General features: G+C 33.9%; 1 non-coding gene across 1 annotated transcript; it reads left to right on the top strand.

Annotated features, from left to right (window-relative positions):
* Positions 1-727: 727 nt before the first annotated feature.
* Positions 728-800, top strand: TRNAM-CAU (transfer RNA methionine (anticodon CAU)). Its single transcript has one exon. It is a non-coding gene; the product is annotated as a tRNA-Met (tRNA).
* The last annotated feature ends 12,659 nt before the right edge of the window (positions 801-13,459 follow it).

Below are 13,459 nucleotides of genomic sequence, written 5' to 3'. Positions count from 1 at the left end.
TTTTTTTTTTTCCTAGCAGTAGTAATTTGACAACACAAAGCAATTAAAAACCTGGGAACAATTCTTCCTATAAACCACTCCCTGCCTTCTATTAGCCAATGCTTGTGCTAATGTGACAGGTATGTCATATGGGACTGACATGTCATGTCCACTGCATCAGTGTTTCACTTAGTTGTTGGATAAATTTTAAGGATTAAATATGAGGGGAAATTCTCTGTTACTGTAAATGACATAAAGGAAAGTGTCATACTATTTGACAATAAACATGAAATTCTTATATTGTCAATAGGTCTATGTTTAGAAATTCAAAAACCTAAGTTAAAAATAAAAGCAGAAAGAGATGGTTGGGAAAGAAAAACAAAAGAGACCGCTAATTATCTTGGCAAACTACATTTTAAGAGTGCTATCAAGAGTAGATATCAGTAGAATCAATGTGATTCAGATGGTTCTCTTTATAGTAATTAATTTTTGTTGCTTAAATGTATACCTTTTCAAAATATGTTGAAACATAAATTTAAGGTTTTTGGTGAGACACTTTAAATTATCTCAGTATTCAGATAACAGTACTTTCTTGTGAAATATAAATTAATAATATCTGTTGATTAAGAAGGCTGTAAAATACCTAACAGTGCTTAAATGCAGTATTTTGGTTTTGTTTCTGTTGAACTATTTTCCCTCTAAATGTGGTTTCTCAGCTACAGAATAATAGGGTTCAGCTATTTGGTCTGCCCTCTTAGTGCAGTAGGCAGCACGTCAGTCTCATAATCTGAAGGTGCTGAGTTCGAACCTCAGGAAGGGCAGATCATTCTTTTGGGGATTCCCTGGTGGCTTAGACAGTAAAGAGTCTGCCTGCAATGTGGGAGACTTGGGTTTGATCCCTGGGTCTGGAAGATCCCCCAGAGAAGGAAATGGCAACCCACTCCAGTATTCTTGCCTGGAAAATCCCATGGATGGAGGACTCTGGCAGGGTATAGTCCATTGGGTCACAAAGAGTCAAACACAACTGAGTGACTTCACTTTTTCATTTGGTCTTAGCCTATGACATAATGTCTCTTATACAGACTCAATTATCTGATTTTAAGATCACTGAAAAATTAACACTAGAAAGTAAACAATCTTTTTCTAGAAATTTGTATTTTAAGACTGCTGCCTAACTAAACCTAAAATGATTTTATATAATGCACCATTTAGGAAATATGTTTTATTCATCAAATAAAAATTCACTGAGTAACCATTATGTGCAATGCACAGGCCTCAAAACAATACCAATAAAGACCAGAGTTCAGACTCCTCATGAAACTTTCCCGGTCTTTTTCTTTCAGTTTCTATCAAATATTTCCTATTGCTTCCATTTGCATGACCATGCTGAAGTAGAGCCACATTATGAAAAACATAAATTGCTCAGGTAGCATTTTGATCAAACTATATTGCTTATATAATTCCCCTGGTAAAATGAAAATTCTTTTAGAATAATTACTTAAGGAAAATCTGAAATTTAAAAAAATGAGTTTATTCAGTTCTATAGAAAAATTGCATTTAAATTTTTTCTAATAATTAGTTTTATAATACAGTAAAAACTCTTTTGCAAAAGACACAAAAGATTCTCAAACTGAATTCTGTGTAAAACTGCACAGTGAAAGAAAACCAGTATTTTTTTTAAAATCTGTCTTAAAAGTAGACTGTTTAATTGAAGTTACTTGTGTGTGATGTTTAAAAGGTTAAAAAAGAAGCCAAACTGAAATGATTAGAAACAGTATTTATAGTTTAAGTTACAGCCAAAAAGCCACCCAACCTTCTTTTATAGTAAAGATCATTGTTATGCCAGAAAGAATAAAATAAACTCCTTCTCATTTCAGGTAACTGTTTGATATGAATTCCTTTTATACAGAATTAGTTTGAAATTTCATTTATATACATCATGATTTACCACACTGTTAAATATCTACTGAAAGTTTACCATATTCCTATCACTATTACAGAGACGGGGGTATGGCCATGATTGAAAAGAATTCACCATTATCATGAAGCATTCATTCTGCATGGTAAAGGACACAATAAGCAAAAAGCACAGGTAATAGATCAGTTAGTAATAAGCACACACACAAAAAGTACAGTGGGTAAAGAGAGACAGTATGCAGATACTCTATTAGAAAGGGTGACGGTCATTCCCTCAGAGGGAATTTCAACAAAAACTTCACTGAAATGAGAGATTAGTCTATTAAAATTTTTAGAGAGAAACTGTAGAAAAAGGCAAAAAGCCAAGGCAAAGGCTCATAATGTGAAGCCTCTTTATGCTGAAAGTTCCCACTCTAGGAATTTAATTGGTAAAACGGTTTAGTTTGGTGGAAAATTGTTTAATTAAATATCTGTAGAAGTAGATATAAAGCAAACCCTGACTTTGTTTACCTGCTAAAATATTTCATCTGAAAAGGTAATTGACAATAGTAAGTAAAGTGGCTCAGTCGTGTCCAACTCTTTGCGACCCCACGGACTGTAGCCCACCAGGATTCTCCATCCATGGGATTTCCCAGGCAAGAGTACTGGAGTGGGTTGCCATTTCCTTCTCCAGGGGATCTTCCTGACCCAGGGATGGAACTCAGGTCTCCTGCATTATAGGCAGATGCTTTACCATCTGAGCCACCAGGGAAGTCAATCGATGATAGTCTTTCATAAATAATTTTAATGTTGAGTGATAACATACATTTCTAACACAATCATGTTTGCACTGCAATGTAAGGTCTGTGAGCACAAAGATTTTGTTATCTGTGTTGTTGACAAAACTTGTAGTGTTTTAAATGCTATTACATTGGAAATGATCAAGAAATACATAATGTAAATTAAGAAATCATTGTGAATTATTTTTCACAAAATATTTATCTTCATATAAATACTGTGTCAATATAGTTTTTCCTAACTTCTTTTGATAGCATTCATTACCATAATTGACTATTCAATTGCCTAGTCAATTTATTGGTAAGTACAGATATATTCTCTGTATCAAAAGATGCATCCCACTGAATCAACTGATATAATGTTAATATATGAGATTTTTCATCCTAATAAAAGTTTGAGGGAAAAAAATTCAATAATTATTGATTAAATGTGACTTTTTGCATTTCCAATAAACGGCCAAATTGAAAAAAAAATTGTCCTAATTTTCTCATTCTACATGTCACAAGTACACCCAAACTGCCATACAGTTTTAAGGAAAAGATCTGGTATAAAAAGCCAAAGAAGCTGAAATAATGAAGTCATGTCATCAGTAAGATCTGTTTGCATTGAGGCATTTATAAGTTGTGTTTAACTGTGACATACATGTTCTTCCACATTTTGTAGATGAGCCATATTACCTCTCTTCATCTCAACTTTAACTACCTAACTGTAAATGCATATTTCTCAGCAGAATCAGAACTGTTTATTTCCTCAGGAGGATTTATAATGGTAACAGTAATTTAACATACAGCTTTTGGTTCCTAGATCACAGACATGCCCATAGCACAGGTGTGGACCACCAAGCAATAGTATTAGTAATGATAATTTAATGATTCCTGATTTATTTTCCCTCTTAAAATGGAGCTCTTATTAAATACAATTAGTTGTTAACTGTCATTCCCCATTGCTTCTGGAAGAATCATAGTCAATATTGTTTCTGGAGAATGGCCCTAATCATTGGCAGTAAGGCTTTAAACAACCCATGACTATTGTAGGCAGACTGAAAAATTCATAGCACCTGAGAAGCCATCACTTAGAGTAATTGCACATAAAGATAGGCTGGTTTTCCCGAGGTAGTGCAAAGTCTTTTTTCCACTTATGCGCTGTACCAGGTCAAAAATGAGTAAAGGTAGTAGAAACAGTTGGAAACAGCAATTACAGGGATGGGAACCATTTTAAGGATATATATTTTATATATTGTTTTAAATACTTTACATATATAACTTTGCTTAATCTTCAAAACAACTCTACATGTGGATGTTACTATTATCCCTGTTTTACAGATGCCCAAAGTAAAGCACAGAGAGATGAGGTAGCTTGCTCAGGCTGTCCAGAAAAAGAGATAGGACATTTAAAAAAACAAAAGTAAAGATAAGGCATCTAACTCATACACCCATTGTAACAGAAAGGACACTGAGATAAAGATTCTCAGAGGACTAGAGTACAATGCAACAGGTCCCAAGGGCTTGAAAATTTTTAAAAATTAAGAACACACAACTTTACTGGGACTTCCTTGTTGAGAAAATGCTAAAAGAGTTTAGTTTTATTGAAAGTAAGTTAAATAAATAAAAATCACTGACCATTTACTGAGCAGTAGGTTGCAAGAACTGTCTAAAATAATGAGTTTATAAATATTATAGAGACTTTATAAAGATTATGACATTTACGTCATGAACATTCACATTGTTGAAGAGTTTAAAATCCTGTGGTAAAGAAACATATAAGAAAACAATTATAACTCAACATGACAATTGCTCTGATGGATGAATACAAAAAGCATGAGAGGAGCAGAAAGAAGAATAATCCAATATACCTTTCCTATGAAGGAAAAACATTTAGAGCTATTGGCTTCAGCATAAACTTTGCATGTGAGCAATGGTGGAAGGTATTGCAGGCCGAAAGGACACTGTGGGGATGGGCGACAGGGAATGAAAAAGGCATATTCAAAGAGTTTTAGATATATTCTAGTTATCATTCAGGACTTACCCTAAACTTGGGAAGTTATGGAAGATTTTGCTGGATAGATAACATGCAAAGCAATTTAAGTTACAGAGAGGCATTAATAAATTCTGTACCTGACAGTCTGGTCACAAAATAATGAGCCCATATTATTTAATATAAAAAAACTGCAATGTCTATCCACTTTTATTCAATCTGGCTGATTCAATGATGGGAAAAAAAAACAGAAAGTGCAAAATTTAATTAAAATCTGTTAATGAACAAACTTCAAGAGGAAAAAAAAAAATAATGATGCAGGTGTGGTGTGGAAAAAGCCTCTGAAATATATAAGCATTTACATCCTGAATTTCTACAACATCTATTATTTTTCTATTTTTGGCACATAAGATCAAAGTGTACATACACTGAATCCCACTTGACTATCTTCTATATCTACTTTTTGTCTCAACTTCTTTAAATAACACCTTTATTAATTTCTTTCAATTCTATCATTTATTTTTGTTACTGATTTTATGGAATCTATTCTCCTTTGTGCCCCTTGTAATTTAGTCTTCATTCCTCAAATGATTGTGTCTTTTTCTTCTATTTATCTCCTGAGCTCTGCATGTTTATATTTACCATCTTAAAATTTGGCCATACTATTAAGAATTTTTGTATATGTGTTTTCTGGTCTTACTTCATAGGAATAATTACACCTTTCAATATTTTACATTTTATTATGTCTCTACTTTGTGGCAATATCTTTTTAATGAATTTTGCTAGTTTCCAAACCCTCTTCTAAATTCTCATAACAATTTTGGTATGTGTGTGTGTGTGTGTGTTTTAGCTCTTTCTGGATGGTTTCTTCTAATTTCTGCTTTGTTTTTGTGTAAATATGTATATGTATGGTTGTGCTGTATGTTTCTGTCTTCTCCTTATTGAATATATGTTCTTTGGGGGTATGTATTAATTTATTTATCTAATATTTATGTCACATGTAGGCTATCCAATATATACTTCTAAATCGTTAAAAAAAAAAGTCAATGTGTTTTTGACTCTCTACTACATATTCAGTTGCACACAAGTCATTGAGGATACAAAGCCATAAAAATTACAGGGTAAGTTTTGAGTAACAATATATTTGAAGAAATTAGAATAAACACACAAAATTGTTATGACTATTAGTAAAGTTAGAATAATAAGGATAGACAATACACGGGATTTATGGAGCCATATTTGTAAATAATTCTATTTTTTAAAACACTCTACTAAACATTATAATATACATCCTAGAAAAATATTTTACATGGTGAAAGCTGAAAAATCTACTTGCTTCTGTAGCTTCTAACTGCCCTTATATCTATTTTTTCTCTTCTTTAATATGGCATAAATTGAACACTTTACAAAAAGACATCGCATATAAATGTCACTACTATATAAGAAGTTAAGACAGTATACCAGACTGAATAACCACATTTATATATAATGACAATGAGTTCAGGTCATTTTATAACATTTGCTGTATTACTGGACATTTCTGAAGCACTGTGTTGAGAGATTGGCAGGGAAATTAATGTCCTTAAGCAATTTACCTGAATGTTTGATAGTGAAATGTCATGAGAGTCAAGCTTCAGTGTATCTCAAAGCTAAGATATCACTCTGGAGAGGAAGCTATGGTGTCAGGTGAGTCATTAATTGAATGTCCACTTTCTTCAACAGATCCTTTATGATGGAAAGGAAAGAATACCACTCAATGAAATTTGGACAGCTTCAAAAGTACAATAAAGAAAAATGAACAATTTTAAAGTTTCAAACTTCTATGGAATTAAAGCTAAAATAAAAGATGAGGTCTTCTTATCATGGACTAATGTATGATTATTCAATTAGAGATGCAAGAGAGCTATGATTATAGGATTCATCTCTGAAATGCATACTCTCCTTGAGATGAAAACTTGTTTCACATTAGTCTGGTACCACCTTGTATCACCATGAAATGTTCAGTTCAGTTCAGTTCCTCAGTCATGTATGACTCTTTGCGACCCCATGAATTGCAGCATGCCAGGCCTCCCTGTCCATCACCAACTCCCAGAGTTCACTCAAACTCACGTCCATCAAGTCAGTGATGCCATCCAGCCATCTCATCCTCTGTCGTCCCCTTCTCCTCCTGCCCCCAATCCCTCCCAGGATCAGAGTATTTTCCAATGAGTTGTTCAAGAGGATGCTGTTAAATGAGTTCATGGCATTAATACTATATACGCTTACATTTTTTTTTCGGTATATACTGAAATACACATTTTTCATTCTCAAGTAGAAGTATTACCAGCTGGCTTAGAAACTTTGATTGATAAAACTTTATGAAATGTGTTGAATCTCATTTGACGGGTCTGCTGATGACAGTTAACAGCATCACTTGTTCTCAAAATAATCTAGATATAACAACCACTTATGTTTTGAACAAAAAAAAATCATGGTTTAAAGGTCTCTATTTTCTGTTTATCTCTCCCTTCTCTCTATTCCTTCCTCCCTCAAAAAGTGATAGTCTATTTTAATTATGTGTGTGTGTGTGTGTGTGTGTGTGTGTGTGTGTGTGTGAGTGCATGTATTCAGTTGCTCAGTCATGTCTGACTTTTGCTTCTCCATGGATGTAACCTAACAGGCTCCTCTGTCCATGGAATTTTCCAGGTAAGAATGTTGGAGCAGGTTTCCATTTCCTACTCCAGGGATCTTCCCTACCCAGGGATCAAACCTGCATCACTTGTGTCTCCTACTAGCTTATGATTATGCAAGTAACAGATCTATAGCAAAATGGAAAGGACATAGATGCTCTGGTTTCAGTTTCCTTGTTTACTGCCTACATAACCCTCTACTTTGTAAGGAATACTAGAATGCTACCTGTGCAATGCAGGGAAAATGTTCTCTTTCTTAACCAGATACTATAAAACCTTGCTGTTATTAGAACAAACAAACAAAAATGCTATTTTCAACCAAATAATTAAAACTTAAAAATTAACTAAAAATTAGATATAAGACAAAACCAATAAAGAAATATTAGAAAACAAACATTAGAAATATTTACAACACAAGTTACACACAGAATTATTAAAAGACAGAATGTGCTTTTTACAAATTGATAAGAAACTGGCTACCCACACAAGAGCAAAACAATGAGCAAAATATACAACTCAGCAATTCACAGCAGAGAAGATTCCAATGACCAACAAGCATTAAAATCATGCTTAAATTCAATAACAGGAAATACAAATTATTAAATTAAAAATGATTGATAACTTTTTAACCCGATTGGAAACATTTAAAAAGAACTGACTTTTGAGTTTATATAGGGAAAGGTACTTTATTATATAGTGTTGGCAGAACTATAATTTGTTACATTTTAAAACAAAATCTGCCAGTATCTACGGAAAAAAGAAAATTACACATTTCTGTAGACCAGTAAAACCACTGTGAGAACCTATCACATATATAAAACTATATATACTGACCTCTGCTCTGACATGATAGAGAAACAGAGACTGGATTTAATTTCTTTCTTTTTTTTTTTCCTCTACCACTACACACATATATTGGAGAAGGCAATGGCACCCCACTCCAGTATTCTTGCCTGTAGAGTCCCATGGATGGAGGAGCCTGGTAGGCTGTAGTCCATGGGGTCGCTAAGAGTCGGACACGACTGAGCGACTTCCCTTTCACTTTTCATTTTCATGGATCGGAGAGGGAAATGGCAACCCACTCCAGTGTTTATGCCTGGAGAATCCCTGGGACAGGGGAGCCTGGTGGGCTTCCGTCTGTGGGGTCGCACAGAGTTGGACACGACTGAAGCGACTTAGCAGCAGCAGCAGCAGCAGCAGCACACACATATATACACACACATATACACACAAATCTATCAAAAAATAAAATAACCCACATTAAACAACCTTATTCAAAGCACCAGATATGACACAACAAAGGACAATGATCCCTGAGAGAAAAGAAAACAAGATAAACCCAATTTAATTATTTTCACAGTTTATTGCCTTGAGAAAATGCCCAAGACAGTGCAAGGAGCTGGAATTCAGTCACACTCCCTGATGAAAAAGATAGAGCTGAGTATCCATGGAGACGAAGGAAGGGCAAAGCACAGAAGGAAGCTACACTGAAAACTCCAGATATCTGCAGATATCTTAACTAAATAGTATATTTTTGATCACACAAGTATTAAGGAAACTACGCAAAACCAGAGAAAGTACAGAAGGAAGCTACACAGAGAACTCCAGATATCTGCAAATATTTTAACTAAATCAATAGATGTTTGATCAGCAGAAGTATTAAGGAAACTACTCAAGACCAGGAAAAGAACCATCCAAAAGAATTGCAGGGAAATTTACATAGGAAATGAAATAGTACCTGTTTGATTCAGTAAGATTGGACACTTTCATAATTCATGGAGCATGGGGTACAGTACTCAGAAAAGTTTTGCTTAGAAAACTTTAAAAAGCAAAATGGAGGGACTTGCCTGGCAGTCCACTGGTTAAGACTTCGTGCTTCCAATGCAGGGAGTGTGGGTTCCATCCCAGAGGACTAAGATCCCACCTGCTGCACAACACAGTCAAAAAGTTATTTTTTCTAAAAGAAAAAGCAGAATGGAAAAAATAAAAACTATGTTTAAGTTACACAACTGTGTCCCAAAACAAAGTTACACAGCAAGGTGACATCATGTCATTTGGCATTCAATAAACATTATTAGACATGTAAAGAAGCATGAGAATATGACCCATAATAAGAAAAATACATCAATCAAAACTGACCAAGAACTGATACAGATGTTAGAATTAGCAGAAAAGGACACTAAAGCAGTCACAGCTGTAGTCCATATATTGTAAATGTTAAGAGACATTAAAAATATAGAAAAGACTATAAGTTCTTATATGACTTATATGTTCTTATATGTTCTTATGACATATGTGTTCTTATATGTTCTTATATGACTTATATGTTCTTATATGACTTATACGTTCTATATGACTTATGTTCCCAAAAGCCACTCACTACCAAGGTCTCCAGATCTTTGAAGGGAAATTATTAAACAATATATCTATCAAGTTAGATCTTCACTGATATACCAACCAGTATATAATATACACAGAATCATAGCCACTGGTCTCACTTTTAAAGTGCATGACTTGCCATCAACATCATGTCAGTTGCATTCACTTTTCTATGCAAAATAAAGGGCTAATGCCGCATAGTGAGAAGGTGTGCCTGATCACAGAAAATTTGGAAGTTTTCAGCAATTCCAAGAGGCAGAGGAGACTGGAGACAAATAGAATTTAAGGTAGAAATGAAACTGAGAAAAATAAAGAGTTTTGAACCTTGCCTGGTAATGGAAACTCTGTAGAGAATCTATATGATTATCATTAAGTCCTCAAATGTCAGAATTTGGTAATTATATTTGTCAAAGGAAAATAAAAATCTGACTGTAGACTTCCCAGGATTGAGGTCTAGGGGAAAGCTACATAGAATTATATTTCTGTTTGACTATCTGTAGGAATTACATCAATTAAATAATGAATCATAAATACTCATATAATCAAACAGCATAACACTAAGCAGGTGCCATTTATGATGTCAAGTAAAACATTTGAGAATGAGAATTACTATTCATTTAGACTCAAAACTGATACCCAAAGATGCACCTAAACTCAGGAAACAATGTAATCTCTTGATAATTTCTTGAATTAATCCTGTTGCTTTAGAAAACCTGTTTGATGACTGAGTTGTGATTTCGTTTCCATCTGCCTTGTATTAACCCATAATAGGTATGGCCTCAAAGTATGCTAATAAGGGCAAACTCTGTTCCTAAAATGATATAGTAGTCATATCATTGTAAAAAGTCTTAAAAGGTCAATAAAATTCTACAGGTTAATATCACACTGTCTTCTTTGTAAGTAGATTTATCTTCCATATTAGAGAAATAATGGAAGTATATTCAGAGTTGACTCTCAGTAAGTACTTATTCCATTGAATTAAACTAATAAAATTGATCCACTTTTGTGAGAAAAATTTAATAAATAATACAGAAATGTTTACCGATAGTTGATTGTTCTATTTAAAAAATACTGTGTATAATTTGGTTATGCTATGATCCAAGGTTTCTACTTCCTAAATACCAACCAACAATTTGTTTTCAGGTAGTTGGTTATTACTTAATAAGAATTTATAAAAAGCTAAGTAAAAGTATCAAGTAAAAAATTTAAAAAAAATAGAAAAGACTAAATGAAACTTTTAAAGATCAAAATTACATTGTTTGAGAAGAAAATATACTTAGAGGGATTAATGGTGCATTAGCCACTAAAAAGAAAAGTGGATAGCAACAGCAATAGAAACTATGTACAATAAAACATATGGGCTGGTGCTCAAGTGGTATAGAATCTGCCTGCAATGTAGGAGACCTGGGTTCAATGCCTGGGTTGGGAATCTCTCCTGCAGGAGGGAATGGCTGCCCACTCCAGTATTCTTGCTTGGGAAACCCTATGGACAGAGGAGTCTGGCAGGCTATAGTTCATGAGGCTGCAAAGAGTCAGACACTACTAAGCAACTAATATATCACTTTCAGACATTAAAAAGAAAAGTGGATAGCAATAGCAATAGAAACTAAAACAGGGAAAAAAGAATTTAGTATAAGTGGGAGACCTAATGTGTTACGACCCATGTAAAGAATTTGTAATATATATCAGTTTAGGATATGGAAAATATATCAATTTACAGAAATAGCTTAAATGAGGCATTCTCTATTATCACGTAACAAAACTACCTATGACCTACTTCCCATCACCTTCCTTATGACCCACAGGAGGCAGCTTTTACTCTGTGCTTGAAATTATGCTATCCTTTTACACCACAGGTCAGAATGAGAAACTACCTATAGCCTATCACAAGAATTAACTATGAGAATGTTGTTTGGGTCTTTAATTAAACTTTTTAGGGCAGATTTTGGTTCATAGCAAAACTGAGTAAAAGGTATTGAGTTTCCATAGCCTCCCTGTCTCTCCAACCACACATACAACCCCACCATCAACCTACCATCAGAGTGGTCATTTGTTACAATGGCTGAACTCACTTTGACACATCTGGGATTTTTATTAAGGAGTGTTTTCTCTAAAAGCATGCACAGGATACATTAGTTTCAGAACAAACAGTAAATTTGCTTCTCTGAAGCAGTGGATTAGTTTGACATTTTTGTATCATTAACCATTGGTTTTTGTGTTTCTGTTTTAACTAATAAATTGGCCGCTCAATCTGTCCAATCTCAAAAGTCTCTCAACATGTGTTTTATAAATTAATTTTAATTCTCCTACATTTTATTACTCCCCACTTTTAATTTCTCTTACCTATGAGATATTCATTTAGATATCCTTTAAAACCTTTGCAATTCTGGCATTTTTGTCATATTAATCTCTTGGAACAAGGGATACAAAATATTTAAATTTAGTTTCTTTTCAATTATTTTCATCTGAGGGACAGAAAAAAGTATCAAATGATACAATTTATTTGGTATTAAATTTCAGAACAATCTCTCTACTAGCAGGAGATACAAAATTTGAAATGCTTGTTACAAAAGACATTTCATTTGCATGGATGAAAATAATTAGGAAGCAACAGTGACACCTGTGGGGGATGATACATAAACATATTACCTAAATTATGCCCAGTGTGTTTACTTAGTGGGGCTTTATGTAACAAGTACATGTGGGCACAATGATTATATGTTAACCTGTATAATTAAGAAAGTGATTTGCTTAACAAGTAATTTGTAATAAAATGCCTAGCCAGTAATCATAAGCACAAGCCATATGTTTTTAAATATGACCCAAACATTTGCATAGTGTTTATGTACAATAAATTAAAGCAAAATGAAAAATCTGCTGACAAGAAATAAGTAGCAGTAAGGGTAGAGCAATGTATTAAATCCTTCATTCTGGATCATTTAGGTAATGTTCCATTCATTTTAGATTCATGAGTAGAAGCCTTTACAGATTGGGCATGCATACCATAAATCTGGAGTTATCCATTATTAGGTGGCGTTTTGCTGTTTGCAGTTGTACATGTTTACTTTGTGCATAATTAACTGCATAATAGCTGTCTGTGTTTTGCACTGAATTTACACTCAGGCTCTCGTCAAAACAAATGACTCCAGAAAGTAGGATGCTTCCATTCAGTTCCCTGCAATCTGCACTTCCTAATACAGGTTTACAGAAATGGTTTTGATTGTGACTCTCGGTATCCTAACGCCTTCAGCAGCTAATGTGTATGTTGGAGCTTAACTTATTAAACTCCTAGATACATAAAGAGTATGGATGGGTGGAGACAGGAGGAAGCAGAGCACACCTAAGAAGAGCCAAGAAAGAAATTTCCATGAAAATAACAAGCACAGTGTCTAGTTGGACAGGCAAGTGATCACTGAGCAGCATAAAACAATGGATCAACATACATCCCAGGAGTTCTTTTGCATATACGATTGTGACGGCCAAATTAACCATCTGAGAGAGGGCAGAGTCTGAAAACGGGCTGTCAGAAGAACCAACAAGATACATTCCAATCACCCATTTTGTTTACAGCCAGATAAACTCAGAAGGATAAATTACCAAATTAAATTAATCAACAAGAAACTGGTATAATTAAATAACAAAGAATAAGAGAAGTAAAAGGGATAAAATAAAAGATAATAGAGACTGAATTTTATTGATTATGACTACTTGTTGACACAGTAGTTGATAAACTTTTTAAAAGCATGATATATGAGGCTGTATAT

The sequence above is a fragment of the Bos indicus genome, chromosome 9 (genome assembly GCF_029378745.1).
Source record: "Bos indicus isolate NIAB-ARS_2022 breed Sahiwal x Tharparkar chromosome 9, NIAB-ARS_B.indTharparkar_mat_pri_1.0, whole genome shotgun sequence".
Taxonomy (NCBI): Eukaryota; Metazoa; Chordata; class Mammalia; order Artiodactyla; family Bovidae; genus Bos; species Bos indicus.
The sequence above is the reverse complement of the archived record's forward strand: the minus strand, read 5'-3'. Positions and strand labels throughout refer to the sequence as shown.